Source organism: Pongo abelii, chromosome 11 (genome assembly GCF_028885655.2).
Source record: "Pongo abelii isolate AG06213 chromosome 11, NHGRI_mPonAbe1-v2.0_pri, whole genome shotgun sequence".
NCBI lineage: Eukaryota > Metazoa > Chordata > Mammalia > Primates > Hominidae > Pongo > Pongo abelii.
Window position 1 is genome coordinate 112420449 of NC_071996.2, and position 17823 is coordinate 112438271.

At 39.5% G+C, this 17823-nt stretch overlaps 1 pseudogene; it reads right to left on the minus strand.

Annotated features, from left to right (window-relative positions):
- Positions 1–3487: 3487 nt before the first annotated feature.
- LOC100436402 (heat shock cognate 71 kDa protein-like) lies at positions 3488–5055 on the minus strand (annotated as a pseudogene).
- Between the last annotated feature and the right edge of the window lie 12768 nt (positions 5056–17823).

A 17823-nucleotide genomic window follows, 5' to 3' on the forward strand; every position in this document is an offset into this window, starting at 1 on the left:
TCTTCTCAGAAACTGAGTTTAAAAACTTAGTTTTTCTTTTAATCTGCTTATATCTTTTTTTTCACATAATAATGTTTTATTTTTATACAGGAATAAGATCTGCAACTCTCATAAAAATGTCATGTGGAAAATTAAGTAATATATATGAATTACCGTAGAAGGAAGTAAAAGTATTACCAGGAAGAGCTAAGTGCATTTATATAATATTTAAAAATAACTTCAAGAGAATGAAAGAAGTGATTTTCACCATGACAAGTTGGTCCTTTCAAAGTTATGTGGTTGATCTTTCAGAATGTAATTATTTGTTCTTACTGAAAGTTATAAGGAATATGTCCAATTATAACTCTTATATGTCAAGCTGGTAATATAAAGATTTAAAAGTGAAAACTCTAAAATTTCATATGCTTTTTCAGTTTCATGTTAAGGCATAGCTCTCAAGACTTTTGTCAAGCCTTTTGGCAGATTCCTTTAGAGAAAGCCTGACAATATCAAGGACTTGGGAAAATGAGATAATTAAGCAGCGACATCATCAATCACAAAGATAGGATTCTGATGCTGTAAAATTTTTCATCAGAGCCTCCTTAACATTTACTATGATAGAAATTGCTTTCCGGATGTGGCAGTGTTTGGGCACTTCAAACAGTGGAAAAGGTGCAACAGAAGAGGGAATGGAAATGGGCAGGAGGAGGCATGGTTAGTGTAGGCACTGATTGAAACCTCCTCTGTATGAGTCCTAGATCCTATGGCTGACTCTGAGGCCATAGAGTTTACCTACCCTAAAAGCCTTGATTTACTTATTTTTTAAATGGGATTATTCTAATGCCTAACCTCAAAATTTCCTAAGGTATAAATTAAATAATGTATCTGAAGTTTGTAGTTAACGTGGCATTATTGCCCCTCCTACCAAGGAGGGTCATCACCATTCTTAATGAGAGAAATAAACTAGTATTTGAAAGAAATAAAATAAACTAGTATTTATTTCTTTTATAAAGAATACATTTAGTATTAAATAATGTATTTGTTATTGTTAAATGTATTATTTGGTATTATTAGTATTTAGTATTATTAGCATTAACTGTATTATTAATTTAGTATTATTTATTATTAAATGTATTGTTTAGTATTAATTAAATGTATTAAATATCATTAAATGCCTACTGTGACATTCTAGGTATGCCACTTTTATTGTTGATCTCACTTAATAATGGCAAAAACATCATGCAGTGGATGTTATAACTAAGATAACTAAGGATCAGGAAGATAGAACAATTTGCCCTGATTCCCACAATTAATATGCAAAGAAAAAGAAGAAAGGAAGAGAGAGAAAGAGAGTATTATTAGTATTATTAGCATTAACTGTATTATTAATTTAGTATTATTTAATATTAAATGTATTGTTTAGTATTAAATGTATTAAATATTATTAAATGCCTACTGTGACATTCTAGGTATGCCACTTTTATTGTTGATCTCACTTAACAATGGCAAAAACATCATGCGGTGGATGTTATAACTAAGATAACTAAGGCTCAGGAAGATAGAACAATTTGCCCTGATTCCCACAATTAATATGCAAAGAAAAAGAAGAAAGGAAGAAAGATAGAAAGGAAGAGAGAGAAAGAGAGAGAGTCTGTTTATTTTGTCTAACGTGTCAGGCATGTTGCTAGACACTAGGAATAAAACAGTGAGCAGACATAATTTCCTCCCTCAGGGATTTTAGATTATAGTGGAGAAACAGACAAATAGATTACACAATTATATGATAAGGAACTGGGATCAACGTCAGCACTAACTAGCATAAGAATATTTAGGCGAGGCATCTAACTCAATGCAGACAGTTATAGGGGCCCTTTGGAAGGGGAGATGTCTAGGTTGGGACCTGAAATGAAGTAGAGATTTTTCATGCCATACTCACTATATCATGCTGCCTGCTGCATGACTTAAATTTCAGGCTATAGTTGGGATTTGTAATGTAGCTTCTCTGCAGCCCTCATATGCTAAGTGGTGTGACAGAACTTGGTTTGGGACAATTTGGGACCAGTCAGCATGAAAGTCTTTACAAGGAAGGATGGATGACTGAGACGGGCCACAACAGGAACAATAATAGGTTAGGTAAGCAGGTGGGCAGTAGGTGGGGACTGAGGAGAAGGCCAGAACAAAATTCAAGCAGGCAGGCAAAATCAGGGACATCTGCTGGGAGGTGGTCATTGTCCAGCCACTAGATATGCATTCAAAGGCAGACCCTAATTTCTGGAAAGACTGGACTGAAGAAAGACAGGGCTGCAAATATAGGGTAACAGAGGTGTTAGGCAGGAGTTCCTGCTCAAGTGGGGATGGGGAAGCAAGATTTGGACAGTTATATGGAGGATTCAGATAACAATAAATTAAGAGAAAAATCAAACAGCATATGCAATGTAAAAGAAAGATAAGGAATTAACTGACGAGTTAAAAAGATTTTTTAAAGGTATTATCAGAGCAAGATCCTGAAGGAAACAAGTTTTAGACGTTATTTGTAAAATTACAGTCTATGACCCCAAATTAAATCTCCTTGGCATTTTGTCAGGGATCCCAGTGTATGCTTACATATAATTTTCCAGGAGAGATGATCTCTTTGTACTGACTTATTCCTGCATTTTGGTCACCTTTGCCCTCTGAAGTTCAGACTTTAAGGTTCAATCATGTATCCTCTGTTACAATACTCAAAATACTCACTTTCTTATCATAATTTTATCCCTCTGCAAAACAGTGCAGCCACACTCCAGCTTAGGCACTGGCCCATTCGGGTCCTGATACAGTTTCTAAATAGACAGGAATTATACTTTGGGGCAAATAGCCCTGATTTAGTGGCCTTAATTCAATAGTCAGTTTGGAAAGATTTCCCACTTCTCCAAATCTTTCTTCTTTTAATTCCTGCTTTCTTGTTTATATCTGACCTCTTATACTTGTCTGTTTCTGCAAACTTTGCTTGGGTTCAACAATAATACTGTCTCCACCACCAGAATTCTGAAAATTATGCATTTTTTCTTTCCTTTCTTCCTCTTTTCCTGGTTTCTTTATAAGGTAAAACAGATTAACAATTTGGAAAAATAAAATAAGAAATGAAAAAGAAGTGGCTATATATTATCCATATTCTCAACATTCAAACACAACTGCTAATTACTTACTGATATCCTTATTCTAGCCTTTCTTTTATGTACAGCTACAAATGTATGTATAATTTTATATCTTGATTGCATACAAATTTCTAACTCTTGGAGAGATTTCCAAATACAGTTTTATTTTAGATAATGCATTTTCTACTTGTAATACGTTGGTCATGAAGTGCACTGTATTCTACTCCTTTCCCTGCACACATGTTCAAGTATACAGAATGCCCATTAATTTTCTCCAGCAGTTCAACTATAAAACTGCCACATAGTTTGCTACAAATTTGGGTCCCTCAACATTTTACTGTGTGGAACAATGTTACATCTATATTTGAGTTGGCTTAATCAACTTCTTCAATGATGGGCCTTGAGGAAGCACTACCGGAGAAAGGAGCTCTTCCACCAGAGAAGCCCTCAGGCATTCCTCCCAGCATGTCCCTGTACCCTAGTATAGCTTGATAATTCCTCCTAGTATGTCCCTGCACCGTGGTACAGCTTAATAATGATGGACTGCAAACTAGCTCTTTCTGCTGATGTTCAAATTCTTCCTTCATTATAGTCCGATTCTTACCAAGTCAGTTGATGATTTTATTACACTTGTCAAGAATCTTCTGTTTATCCTTATTGTTGATCTTGCCTTGAAGTTTCTCAGTTGCTTTCATGTTGAATGCATAAGAGTCAGGTGAATTCTTTGATGCCACCTTGTCCTTCTGCTTCTCATCTTCAGCTTTGTACTCAGCTTCCTGGACCATATTCTCAATGTCTTCCATGCTCAAATGCCCCTGGTCATTAGTGATGATAATTTGTTCTCTTTTTCTGTACTCTTACCTATAGCAGAGATATTGAGGCTGCTATTAACATCACTATCACAAGTGACTTTAATTTGAGGAACAGCAAAGGGAGCAGGAAGTATGCCTGTGAGCTCAAACTTGCCCTGGATAGCAAGCAAATTGTTATCCTTGGTTATGGCACTCTCACCTTCATAAACTTGAATGAGGACATCAGGTTGGTTGTCAGGGTAGGTAGTGAAGGTCTGGATCTGCTTGGTAAGAAAAGTATATTGCATTTCATGGGAACAGTCATGACTCCACAGCAGCATCATTACCAAAGAGAAGAGGAGTGAATCCAAAAGTAGCAAATCTTGAACAGTTTAAGATTTGTCTTAAGATAGGATGGCTGCCTGGACTGCTGCAGCATAAACAACAGCTTTATCAGGGTCAATGCTCTTGCTCAGTTCTTTTCCACTAAATAATTATTGAGGGAGCTTTTGGATCTAGGAGATAAAGATAGAACCACCTACCAGGACAATAACATGGATCTGCAACTTGCCTAGTTTGGTGTCCTGAAGGGCTATCTCTATGGGGTCCTGGGTGCCACGGAACAGGACAGCATTCAGTTCTTCAAATTGGGCATGGGTAATGGAGGTATAAATATCTGTTCCATCACAGAGGGAATTAATCTCACTACTGGCCTGGGTGCTGGAAGGGAGAGTGCAATTAGCCCATCACAAGCAGTACAGAAGCATCAGACAGCCCTGTTGTTCTCACTACTGTCCTTATGCTTGTATTTGAACTCAGCAATAAAATGGTTGATCATTTGGTTGTCAAAATCTTCTTCACCTAAGTGGGTGTCTCCAGCTGTAAATTTGATCTCAAAGATTTCATCCTCAAGAGTGAGGACAGACACATCAAAAATTTCATATCTTAAGTCATAGATGAGCACACGTCTTTCAGCTTCAACCTTTTTGTCTGTGCCATAGCAATAGAAGCAGCAGTTGGCTCATTGATAATTCTAAGTACATTGAGACCAGCAATGGTTTCAGGATCTTTGTTAGCTTGACATTAGAGTCATTAGGCCCTATGACCATAACACTGGAAATAGTCTTCCCAAGATGAAATAATAATTTCATTATTCTAAGAGATCACCTACTCAGCACTTATATAGATGAAAATCTAGATAAGCCATTACAGCCATGAGCAATGCTAGTGAACATTTTTGCAAACTCTGGACAGGTGCTTGACATCCTCAATGATCTTCCTATTTTTCTCAGTTATCTGGTCATGAGCAACTGGCCCAGCTGAAGATGATTCGTTTCATATGAGATCACCTTTAATGTACTTTAATCCACTGTAACACAGCATCCAGTTGAAGTGGAAAGTATGGACAGGCATGATCCTCCAAAATGGCAACAGCAAACTGCAAAGCTCACCCAAAACACATCTACCAACACCAGGGTCTTCCCCTACCAATCAAGCCTCTCTAAACTGAGAAAAAGAAATATCTCTAACTTCCTCAGTTCATAATGATTTTAATATCTCGGGAATTTTTTCATTGTATTTCTAGGGCCAAAGAAAATTTAAAATATTTGGTAGCACCCTTGTGAGTTTACTGTGGTGTCCAGAGTGCCTTAGAGCCAGTTTAGGAACTGCATTTCTAAAAATAATAGTTGTTTTTCATTGCCTTCTAAAATTCAAGATTTACATTCAGGAGTGGACATGTCCCTAAGATATCAAAACTCTAAATTTTAAGGCCTCTTACTTGTAGGAGTCTCTTCCATGGTCCTAATCAGGGAGAAACAAAATTGAGCATATAACAACAATTGTTTAAGAGATGACTTCTCCTTCCTCCCAAGACCCTTTGTAGTTTGGTAGTGTTAGAGTGTCCATGGGCGCATATATATAGTATCTAGCTAAGGAGAAGTTAGCACTAGAGGAGAAACACAATTTGACATGAATGAAGTCACAAAGCTGTCTGTGGACAATCCTTCTAATCAAATATGAAAATAATTTAAGTGTAGGATTGTTTTCATTTTGGTCAATACCCATGCACAATGACATTTCCTGTTAGTAATATACTTGATAGTGAAGCCTACATAATTATATATAAAATCTCCTCTTTTTCACATTGTTAATGGGAATTTCCCAAAACAAAATTTACCATAACTCATTAATTTGTAGAACATAAACTTGCAAAATTAGAACCAACAGCAAATATCTACATATCTGAAGTTGCAGGTTTTATGAATCACAGATATCAATTAAACAAATTTAATCTACCATGCTAGGACCTTTTTCTTCTATCTTTAAAAATTATGATACAATTTTCTTCCATTTAAAGCAGTGATCAATAGTATCAAGCCAAAATATATGGGAAAATATATTGTAATTTTATTTTTTTTTTTGAGACTTTGTCACCCAGGTTGGAGTGCAGTGGTGCGATCCTTCTGCCTCAGCCCCCCAAGTAGCTGGGACTACAGGTGCACCACCAGGCTTGGCTAATATTTGTAATTTTTGTAGAGGTGGGGTTTCACCATGTTGCCCGTATTGGTCTTAAACTCCTGAGCTCAAGCAATCTGCCCACCTCTGTCTCCCAAAGTACTGGGATTACAGGCATGAGCCATCATACCCGGCCATAAAGATATTTTATAATTATGACATTTCTCATGTTTTAGTTTATTGTGATTTTTTTCTCATTCACAGTAAATATTCTGTTTTGTTTTTCCTAACTTTGATTCTTTTTCTTAAAGATGGTACTTTAAATCAGGTAAAATTGAGGCCTGAAAAACACCTGTCTACCTCTAGCCATGATGTAAGTGAAACATTTCTTTAACCTATTTCAAATAATTTTATTTTCCTTTTTTCTTTCTGTATCTTGGCTTATACTTTCCACTTGCCTCTGAAACCTAGTCCAAAAATAATTTATGTGCTCACTGATCACTCCATTTTTGTATTTTATCCTTTTCAGAAGAGAAACATTTTCAAAAAGCCTTTTTGTTTTTTCAGAGTTCTCTCAATTTTATGCTCTGGTGTTCTTAAAATATTATATGAGCATCATAATACTGCTTTTCAAACAAGAAAAATCTCATCTGCAGTCCTATGTTCTTGCAGCATCATTCCCAGTAGACAAGATATGGAATCAGTCTACATATCCATCAAAGAATGAATGGAGAAAAAAAAATGTAGTGTCTATACACAATGGAGTACTTTTCAGCTTTAACAAAAAGAGGGAAATCCGTTCCTTTGTGACAATACAGGTGAACCCGCAGGGCACTATGTTAAGTGAAACAAGCCAGGCACAGAAATACAAATACCACATGATCTCACTTATGTAGAATCTAAAAAACGTTGAATACATAGAAGCAAGGAGTAGAATGGTGGTTCTGGCTGTGTCGGGGGTTGGGGGCAGTAGGTAGGGAGATGTTGATCAAAGGATACAACAAAAGTTTTTTTTTAATTTTTTTTATTATACTTTAAGTTCTAGGGTACATGTGCATAATGTGCAGGTTTGTTACGTATGGTGCTGGAGAGGATGTGGAGAAATAGGAACACTTTTACACTGTTGGTGGGACTGTAAACTACTTCGACTATTGTGGAAGACAGTATGGCAATTCCTCAGGGATCTAGAACTAGAAATACCATTTGACCCAGCCATCCCATTACTGGGTATATACTCAAAGGAATATAAATCATGCTGCTATAAAGACACATGCACACATATGTTTATTGCGGCACTACTCACAATAGCAAAGACTTGGAGCAACAAAAGTATTTTTTTTTAATAATATATAAATATATCTCATAAACTCCATACAATGTACACATGTCCTCATTAGTACTGTTGTACTCTCCCCTTTTCCTTCTTTCAAACCTATTGCCCTTCACAGCTGTTTGTCTTGGGTTTCTCTCAACACCACCCTCACCCCCAGAATATTGTCAGCCCTCTTCACTCCATCTCCTTATGAGCTTCTGTTTTCTTTTCCTCCTCTTGTTCAATCACAAAAGCACAGGAATGGATCCATCAAGGACAAAATTCTTATGTGGTGTCTGAGAGAGGAAGGCATTCAGGTGATGCCTGTGCCAGTGTTTTCATGCCATCAAGCATATGTATGAGAAAGAGGGGCTGCAATTTATTCAAGGCTTATTATTGCATTCTAAGTTCAGTGGGACCTATGTAAAGGGATGAGGTCATTTAATTCTCATAAGAACATTATAACTTGGGAATATCTCCATATCTTAAATGAGGAAACCAAGGGCCACAGAAGTTATTGACTTGTCTGAGGGTGCAGCTGGGACTAGTACTCAAGTCTGTCTGACCCCCTGGTTTGTATTCTTAGCTTCTATGAGAGGCTTCCTTTCTAATTAAAAGTTGCATAAAGTTTCACATTCCCAAAATATTCTTCAAAGCATCATAAGTAACTTCATAAAGGGCAAGGTGTGTTCATTTGAAGGTGAGTGTGATTCTGTAAAAGACTGAAATTTTACGGATGTTGATTATGGAATAACTAGGTGAGCTCACTGGTATTATAGGTGTAAGTAAAGAATGAGATGTGGATTCAAAATAAAGAGGCTAAATTTCTGTGTCATTTATTATCTAAGCTTAGAGGCAAATTACAAAAAAAAAGTCATAAAAATATGCCAAGAATGGAATATTCCTGGGGGAAAAAATGTATGTCCCTTACATTGTCATTGTTAAGAACAAAAAATTACAATATTTGCACTTGTTTTATGAAATCCATAAAGCAATAGTGATCTCGGGTCAAATACATATACACACTACACAAGACACACACAGACATACACACACAATTGCACATTCAGTCCACCTTGTTTTTAATGGTGATATCATTGTGAAGTTATAGATGAAAGAGCTCACGTAGCAGAGTACTGTGATATTAGCCATGATGTACTAACCATCTACGTATGTTAGCTGATTGTAATAATAATAAAATAAATAATTTTAAAGATATAAACTATACTTGTCAGGCCTCTGAGCCCAAGCCAAGCCATCGCATCCCCTGTGACTTGCACGTATATGCCCAGATGGCCTGAAGTAACTGAAGAATCACAAAAGAAGTGAAAATGCCCTGCCCCGCCTTAACTGATGACATTCCACCACAAAAGAAGTGTAAATGGCCGGTCCTTGCCTTAAGTGATGACATTACCTTGTGAAAGTCTTTTTCCTGGCTCATCCTGGCTCAAAAGTCACCCCCACTGAGCACCTTCCGATCCCCACTCCTGCCCACCAGAGAACAAACCCCCTTTGACTGTAATTTTCCTTTACCTGCCCAAATCTTATACAACGGCCCCACCCCATCTCCCTTCACTGACTCTCTTTTCGGACTCAGCCCACCTGCACCCAGGTGAAATAAACAGCCATGTTGCTCACACAAAGCCTGTTTGGTGGTCTCTTCACATGGACGCGCATGAAATTTGGTGCCATGACTCGGATTGGGGGACCTCCCTTGGGAGATCAATCCCCTGTTCTCCTGCTCTTTACTCCATGAGAAAGATCCACCTACGACCTCAGGTCCTCAGACCAACCAGCCCAAGAAACATCTCACCAATTTCAAATCTGGTAAGCAGCCTCTTTTTACTCTCTTCTCCAACCTCCCTCACTATCCCTCAACCTCTTTCTCGTTTCAATCTTGGTGCCACACTTCAATCTCTCCCTTCTCTTAATTTTAATTCCTTTCATTTTCTGGTAGAGACAAAGCAGACACATTTTATCCGTGGACCCCAAACTCTGGCGCCGGTCACGGACTAGGGAAGGCAGCCTTCCCTTGGTGTTTAATCGTTGAAGGGACACCTCTCTGATTATTCACCCACGTTTCAGAGGTGTCAGACCACGCAGGGACACCTGCCTTGGTCCTTCACCCTTAGCGGCAAGTCCCGCTTTTCTGGGGAAGGGGCAAGTACCCCAACCCCTTCTCTCCATGTCTCTACCCCTTCTCTGCCTTTCTGGGGGGCAAGAAATCCCCAACCCCTTCTCCTTCACCCTTAGCGGCAAGTCCTGCTTTTCTGGGGGAGGGGCAAGTATCCCAACCCCTTATATCTCTGTGCCCCAATCCCTTATTTCCACGCCCCGACCTCTTATATCTCTGTGCCCCAATCCCTTATTTCTGCGCCCCAACCTCTTATATCTCTGCGCCCCGATCCCTTATTTCCATGCCCCGACCTCATATCTCTGTGCCCCGACCCCTTTCCCGCTTTTCTGGAGGGTAAGAACCCCCTAACCGCTTCCCTCCGTGTCTCTACTCTTCCTTTTCTTTAAACTTGCCTCCTTCACTATAGGCAACTTTTCACCCTCCATTCCTTCTTCTTCTCCCTTAGCCTGTGTTCTCAAAAACTTAAAACTTCTTCAACTGACACCTGACCTAAAACCTAAATGCCTTATTTTCTTCTGCAATGCCGCTTGACCTCAATACAAACTCGACAGTAGTTCCAAATAGCCAGAAAACGGCACTTTCAATTTTTCCATCCTGCAAGATCTAAATAATTCTTGTCATAAAATAGGCAAACGGTCTGAGGTGCCTGACGTCCAGGCATTCTTTTACACATCCGTCCCTTCCTAGTCTCTGTGCCCAATGCAACTCATCCCAAATCTTCCTCCTTTCCGTCCCGCCTGTCCCCTCAGTCCCAACCCCAAGCGTCACTGAGTCTTTCTAATCTTCCTTTTCTACAGACCCATCTGACCTCTCCCTTCCTCGCCAGGCTGAGCTAGGTCCCAATTCTTCCTCAGCCTCCGCTCCTCCACCCTATAATCCTTTTATCACCTCCCCTCCTCACACCTGGTCTGGCTTACAGTTTCGTTCCACGACTAGCCCTCCCCGACCTGCCCAGCAATTTCCTCTTAAAAAGGTGGCTGGAGCTAAAGGCATAGTCAAGGTTAATACTCCTTTTTCTTTATCCGACCTCTCCCAAATCAGTTAGCGTTTAGACTCTTTTTCATCAAATATAAAAAACCCAGCCCAGTTCATGGCTCGTTCGGCAGCAACCCTGAGACACTTTACAGCCCTAGACCCTGAAAAGTCAAAAGGCCATCTTATTCTCGATATACATTTTATAACCCAATCTGCTCCCGACATTAAATAAAACTCCAAAAATTAAATTCCGGCCCTTAAACCCCACAACAGGACTTAATTAACCTCACCTTCAAGGTGTACAGTAATAAAAAAAAAAAGTTGCAATTCCTTGCCTCCACTGTGAGACAAACCCCAGCCATATCTCCAGCACACAAAAACTTCCAAATGCCTGAACTGCAGCGGCCAGGCGTTCCTCCAGGCCTGCCTCCCCAAGGAGCTTGAGAAATCTGGCCACCAGGCCAAGGAATGCCCGCAGCCCGGGATTCCTCCTAACCCGCGTCCCATCTGTGTGGGACCCCACTGAAAATCGAACTGTTCAACTCACCCGGCAGCCACTCCCAGAGCCCCTGGGACTCTGGCCCAAGGCTCTCTGACTCCTTCCCAGATCTTCTCAGCTGAGCAGCTGAAGACTGACACCGCTCAATCGCCTCGGAAGCCTACAAGACCATCACAGATGCTCTGGGTAACTCTCACAGTGGAGGGTAAGTCCGTCCCCTTCTTAATCAATACGGAGGCTACCCACTCCACATTACCTTCTTTTCAAGGGCCTGTTTCCCTTGCCTCCATAACTGTTGTAGGTATTGACGGCCAGGCTTCTAAACCTCTTAAAACTCCCCAACTCTGGTGCCAACTTAGACAATACTCTTTTAAGCACTCCTTTTTAGTTATCTCCACCTGCCCAGTTCCCTTATTAGGCCGAGACACTTTAACTAAATTATCTGCTTCCCTGACTATTCCTGGGCTACAGCCACACCTCATTGCCACCTTTTTCCCCAGTTCAAAGCCTCCTTCACATCCTCCTCTTGTATCCCCCCACCTTAACCCACAAGTATAGGATACCTCTACTCCCTCCTTGGTGACCGATCATCCACCCCTTACCATCTCATTAAAACCTAATCACCCTTACCCCACTCAACACCAATATCCCATCCTGCAGCACGCTTTAAAAAGATTAAAGCCTGTTATCACTCGCCTGCTACAGCATGGCCTTTTAAAGCCTATAAACTCTCCTTACAATTCCCCCATTTTACCTGTCCTAAAACCAGACAAGCCTTACAAGTTAGTTCAGCATCTGCGCCTCATTAACCAAATTGTTTTGCCTATCCACCCTGTGGTGCCAAACCCATATACTCTCCTATCCTCAATACCTCCCTCTACAACCCATTATTCTCTTCTAGATCTCAAACATGCTTTCTTTACTATTCCTTCGCACCCATCATCCCAGCCTCTCTTTGCTTTCACTTGGACTGACCCTGACACCCATCAAACTCAGCAAACTACCTAGGCTGTACTGCCACAAAGCTTCACAGACAGCCCCCACTACCTCAGTCAAGCCCAAATTTCTTCCTCATCTGTTACCTATCTCAGCATAATTATCATAAAAACACACGTGTTCTCCCTGCCAATCGTGTCTGACTGATCTCTCAAACCCCAGCACCTTCTACAAAACAACAACTCCTTTCCTTCCTAGGCATGGTTAGCATGGTCAGAATTCTTACACAAGAGCCAGGACCACACCCGGTAGCCTTACTGTCCAAACAACTTGACCTTATCGTTTTAGCCTAGCCCTCATGTCTGCGTGCAGCCGCTGCCGCTGCTTTAATACTTTCAGAGTCCCTCAAAATCACAAACTATGCTCAACTCACTCTCTATAGTTCTCATAACTTCCAAAATCTATTTTCTCTCATACCTGATGCATATACTTTCTGCTTCCCGGCTCCTTCAGCTATACTCATTCTTTGTTGAGTCTCCCACAATTACCGTTGTTCCTGGCCCGGACTTCAATCTGGCCTCTTACATTATTCCAGATACCACACCTGATCCTCATGACTGCATCTCTCTGATCCACCTGACATTCATCCCATTTCCCCACATTTCCTTCTTCCCTGTTTCTCACCCTGATCACACTTGGTTTATTGATGGCAGTTCCACCAGGCCTAATTGCCACTCACCAGCAAAGGCAGGCTATGCTATAGCATCTTTCACATCTATCATTGAGGCTACCACTCTGCCCCCCTCCACTACCTCTCAGCAAGCCGAACTAGTTGCCTTAACTCAAGCCCTCACTCTTGCAAAAGGACTACGCATCAATATCTATACTGATTCTAAATATGCCTTTCATATTCTGCACCACCATGCAGTCATACGGGCTGAAAGAGGTTTTCTCACTACACAAGGGTCCTCCATCATTAATGCCTCTTTAATAAAAACTCTACTCAAGGCCGCTTTACTTCCAAAGGAAGCTGGGGTCATTCACTGCAAGGGGCATCAAAAGGCGTCAGATCCCATTGCTCTAGGCAATGCTTATACTGATAAGGTGGCTAGACAAGCAGCTAGCTCTCCAACTTCTGTCCCTCATGGCCAGTTTTTCTCCTTCACATCGGTCCCTCCCACCTACTCCCCCGCTGAAACTTCCACCTATCAATCTCTTCCCACACAAGGCAAATGGTTCTTAGACCAAGGAAAATATCTCCTTCCAGCCTCACAGGCCCATTCTATTCTGTCGTCATTTCATAACCTCTTCCATGTAGGTTACAAGCCGCTAGCCCATCTCTTAGAACCTCTCATTTCCTTTCCATCATGGAAATCTATCCTCAAGGAGATCACTTCTCAGTGTTCCATCTGCTATTCTACTACCCCTCAGGGATTGTTCAGGCCTCCTCTCTTTCCTACACATCAAGCTCGGGGATTTGTCCCTGCCCAGGACTGGAAAATTGACTTTACTCACATGCCTCGAGTCAGAAAACTAAAATATCTCTTAGTCTAAGTAGACACTTTCACTGGATAGGTAGAGGCCTTTCCTACAGGGTCTGAGAAGGCCACCGCAGTCATTTCTTCCCTTCTGTCAGACATAATTCCTCAGTTTAGCCTTCCCACCTCTATACAGTCTGATAACAGAGCATCCTTTATTAGTCAAATCAGCCAAGCATTTTTTCAGGCTCTTAGTATTCAGTGAAACCTTTATACCCCTCACAGTCCTCAGTCTTCAGGAAAAGTAGAACAGACTAATGGTCTTTTAAAAACATACCTCACCAAGCTCAGCCACCAACTTAAAAAGGACTGGACAATACTTTTACCACTTTCGCTTCTCAGAATTCAGGCCTGTCCTCGGAATGCTACAAGGTACAGCCCATTTAAGCTCCTGTATAGACGCTCCTTTTTATTAGGCCCCAGTCTCATTCCAGACACCAGACCAACTTGGACTGTGCCCCAAAAAACTTGTCATCCCTACTATCTTCTGTCTAGTCATACTCCTATTCACCATTCTCAACTACTCATACATGCCCTGCTCTTGTTTACACTGCCAGTTTACACTGTTTCTCCAAGTCATCACAGCTGATATCTCCTGGTGCTATCCCCAAACCGCCACTCTAAACTCTTGAAGTAAATACATAATCTTTGCTGGCAGGACTATGTTGAATCTCCTTAGGCACTCTCTAATCAGATGTTCTGGGTCCTCCCAATTCTTAGACCTTTTATACCTGTTTTTCTCCTTCTCTTATTCCATTTAGTTTTTCAATTCATACAAAACCGTATCCAGGCCATCACCAATAATTCTACATGACAAATGTTTCTTCTAACAACCCCACAATATCATCCCTTACCATAAAATCTTCCTTCAGGTTAATCTCTCCCACTCTAGGTTCCCACGCTGCCCCTAATCCTGCTCGAAGCAGCCCTGAGAAACATCGCCCATTCTCTCTCTCCATACCACCCCCCAAAAATTTTCGCCGCCCTCACACTTCAACACTATTTTATTTTTCTTATTAATATAAGAAGGCAGGAATGTCAGGCCTCTGAGCCCAAGCCAAGCCATCACATCCCCTGTGACTTGCAGGTATGTGCCCAGATGGCCTGAAGCAACTGAAGAATCACAAAAGAAGTGAAAATGCCCTGCCCTGCCTTAACTGATGACATTCCACCATAAAAGAAGTGTAAATGGCCAGTCCTTGCCTTAAGTGATGACATTACCTTGTGAAAGTCTTTTTCCTGGCTCATCCTGGCTCAAAAAGCACCCCCACTAGCACCTTGTGACCCCCACTCCTGCCCACCAGAGAACAACCCCACTTTGACTGTAATTTTCCTTTACCTACCCAAATCTTATAAAACAGCCCCACCCTTATCTCCCTTCGCTGACTCTCTTTTCAGACTCGGCCCTCCTACACCCAGGTGAAATAAACAGCCATGTTGCTCACACAAAGCCTGTTTGGTGGTCTCTTCACACAGATGCACATGAAACTTATTAGTTACTAAAGATAAATAAGTGAAGTAACATTAGATTCATTTTAACCTGAATTAATACAAATAAGGTGAAATGGATGGCCTACTGATTGTCTATAAGGAGCAAACCTATAAAATATCAAGTATTGTCACTGCTTGAACATGAAAATGGAATCTGTGAATAATAATCGCCTGGTCAGGGAGAGAAATAAGTTTAAAGATATTAATAAATCTAGAGCACTTTCACAGTATGTCAATATAGTTAAAAGGATGAAAAGAAAATGTTTATCTTCCAGGTGGCAATTAAGTATTTATGAGAAATTCTGGTATCCAAATTGACAGGCAACTAAGTGAAATAAATTGACTAACAAAGCATAAAAGTGAAAAAAAATACAGGTTGTCATTGGAACAAGTTGGTTAAATATGACTGAATTAATGAGTTTTAATAAATCCACACACTATAGATTTTCTACTAATTGGAAACCTAACAAAATTAAATATGTATGACATTTAAAAATTATTTTTCAGAACTACTTTGGAACTGTTAAATTTAGAGGAAACTTTCCTAATAGATAAAAAATATATAGTGAAAGAGCCAGCAATTTTTTAAAATTTTACCATTTTATTATTTTTTAAGTACAAAGTTCTAAGACTGTATGCATTTACATTATTGTACAATCATTATTATCCATCTCCAGAAATTTATCATCTTCCCTAACTGAAACTCTGTTATCCCTTAAATATTAACTCTCTATCCCACCTTCCCCACTCCCTGCCCAGTTCCTGACAACCACCATTCTGCTTTTCATCTCTAAGATTTGATTCAGGGAATCTTATGTAAGAAGAATCATAGAATATTTGTCCTTATGTAACTGGCTTATTTCACTTGGCATAACATCTGCAATTAGGATATTATTTTAGAGCAAGAGTTTTAAGCTGGAGTCTATAGAGCCAGCTATATTTATTTCACTAGGTTGATCTACTTTAATGATATTTAAATGTCTATTTGAATGCTTCAACTAATGAACATTTTGTGATGAGCAGAATATCCTGAAAATTTACTAGATTCTTAAAGGTGTGTATGTAGCCAAAATATTAAAAATGTCTGATTTTGAGGTTGCATACTAAATGAATCTGATATTAAGATAAAATACAAACTAAAAAATGTTAAAACCTGAGAAGAAACTCAATAAAAATAAAATAAATCATTACATTGATAATTGGAAAAATAAAAGTCTAACAAAGTTAAAGGAAAATACATGTTAGCACAATGCAGACTTTATTAAGGATTCTACTGTCCTGCTCTGAAGTAGGACAAAATTTTCTGAGGCATTATATTAGAGTTACAGAGAATTCAGTTTGGGAACAAGAGTTTGAAACTTTTGAAAGAAATGCAACATTTTTTTTCAACCGTGTAGTTTAAAATAAGTACGGAAAATAAATTGATTAGATTTGTTTTCTTTAAAGGAGCATCAGAAAAAATAAATAGCATGTTTTAGTAACAAGTGAAAATATAGCCAATTAATTGTAAATTTTTAAAAAATCATTCTGACAATTTTATTATTAAATACAGATGGGCTCTGAATTAAGTCTAAGGCAAACATATCGCAGAGTTAAAATTAGTGAATTTTTAAATGACATAGTTCATTGTCTATCTTCTAGTGCTTTGAAAACTTCCTTTAAAATAAGTCAATTGCACAAGTTTTACTATTGCTGTCCAAAATAAGCTTATCAATTATTCCTCAAGAATATCCCCAGGCCAAATTCTAAGGACCTGCAGTTTCTACCTCTCTAGGGGAAAAAGTGACACTGATGCTATGACCTTAATATCTTAAAACAGAGACCACTTCTTATATAAAACAGGATAGGTAGTAAGCCCACATGCATATGGTGTAATTTCAGGAGGTCATTTTTAGAACCCACTCACCTTCATATTTCAGTTTTCTCGAACATGATACTTCCACACTAAAGATTGCTATATGAAATTCTATAATTAGCAATAGATCCGATGACATGACTTATCTGTCTCCCTTTGTATCAGCAACAAAACTTGTGTGCAAGCAACAGAACTGCCTCTGATTTTCATAAGGAAAACTAAAATCTATTGGAAATATGTACAATTGATAATATAGGAGATAACCAGACATGGAAAATTGGCCAACATTAAGGTAGTTGTAAAATGTTTAAAGAGCACAAAACTTTTTATTTAGGAAAAAAATCAGTAATTTTTTAGCCTGGATATCACATCAATGATTGTATACTGCAGCTTCTGCTTCTGAACACTACCACTGAGACTCCACCAGTGAATTCTAACTAGTCTTTATCGTGGCCTCCCAGAAAGGAGCATTAGACAAGGCTAACTCATGTGCTTAAGCCCCATCTCTAAGACCCAAGAGAGAAGTGGGATTTGTCTACACTGGTAGCAAAAAGTAGAAATTCCTTTGTATCAGTCAGTGAATAGTGAGCAAAAGAGGATTGACCCTAGACATTTCAGATAAAATACTATTTAAGACAGGAATTTAGGTGCTTAGAAAACCACAGGACAGCATGAAATGACAAGGTCATGGGGAAACTGCCTCCAGCTTTCAGATTTAC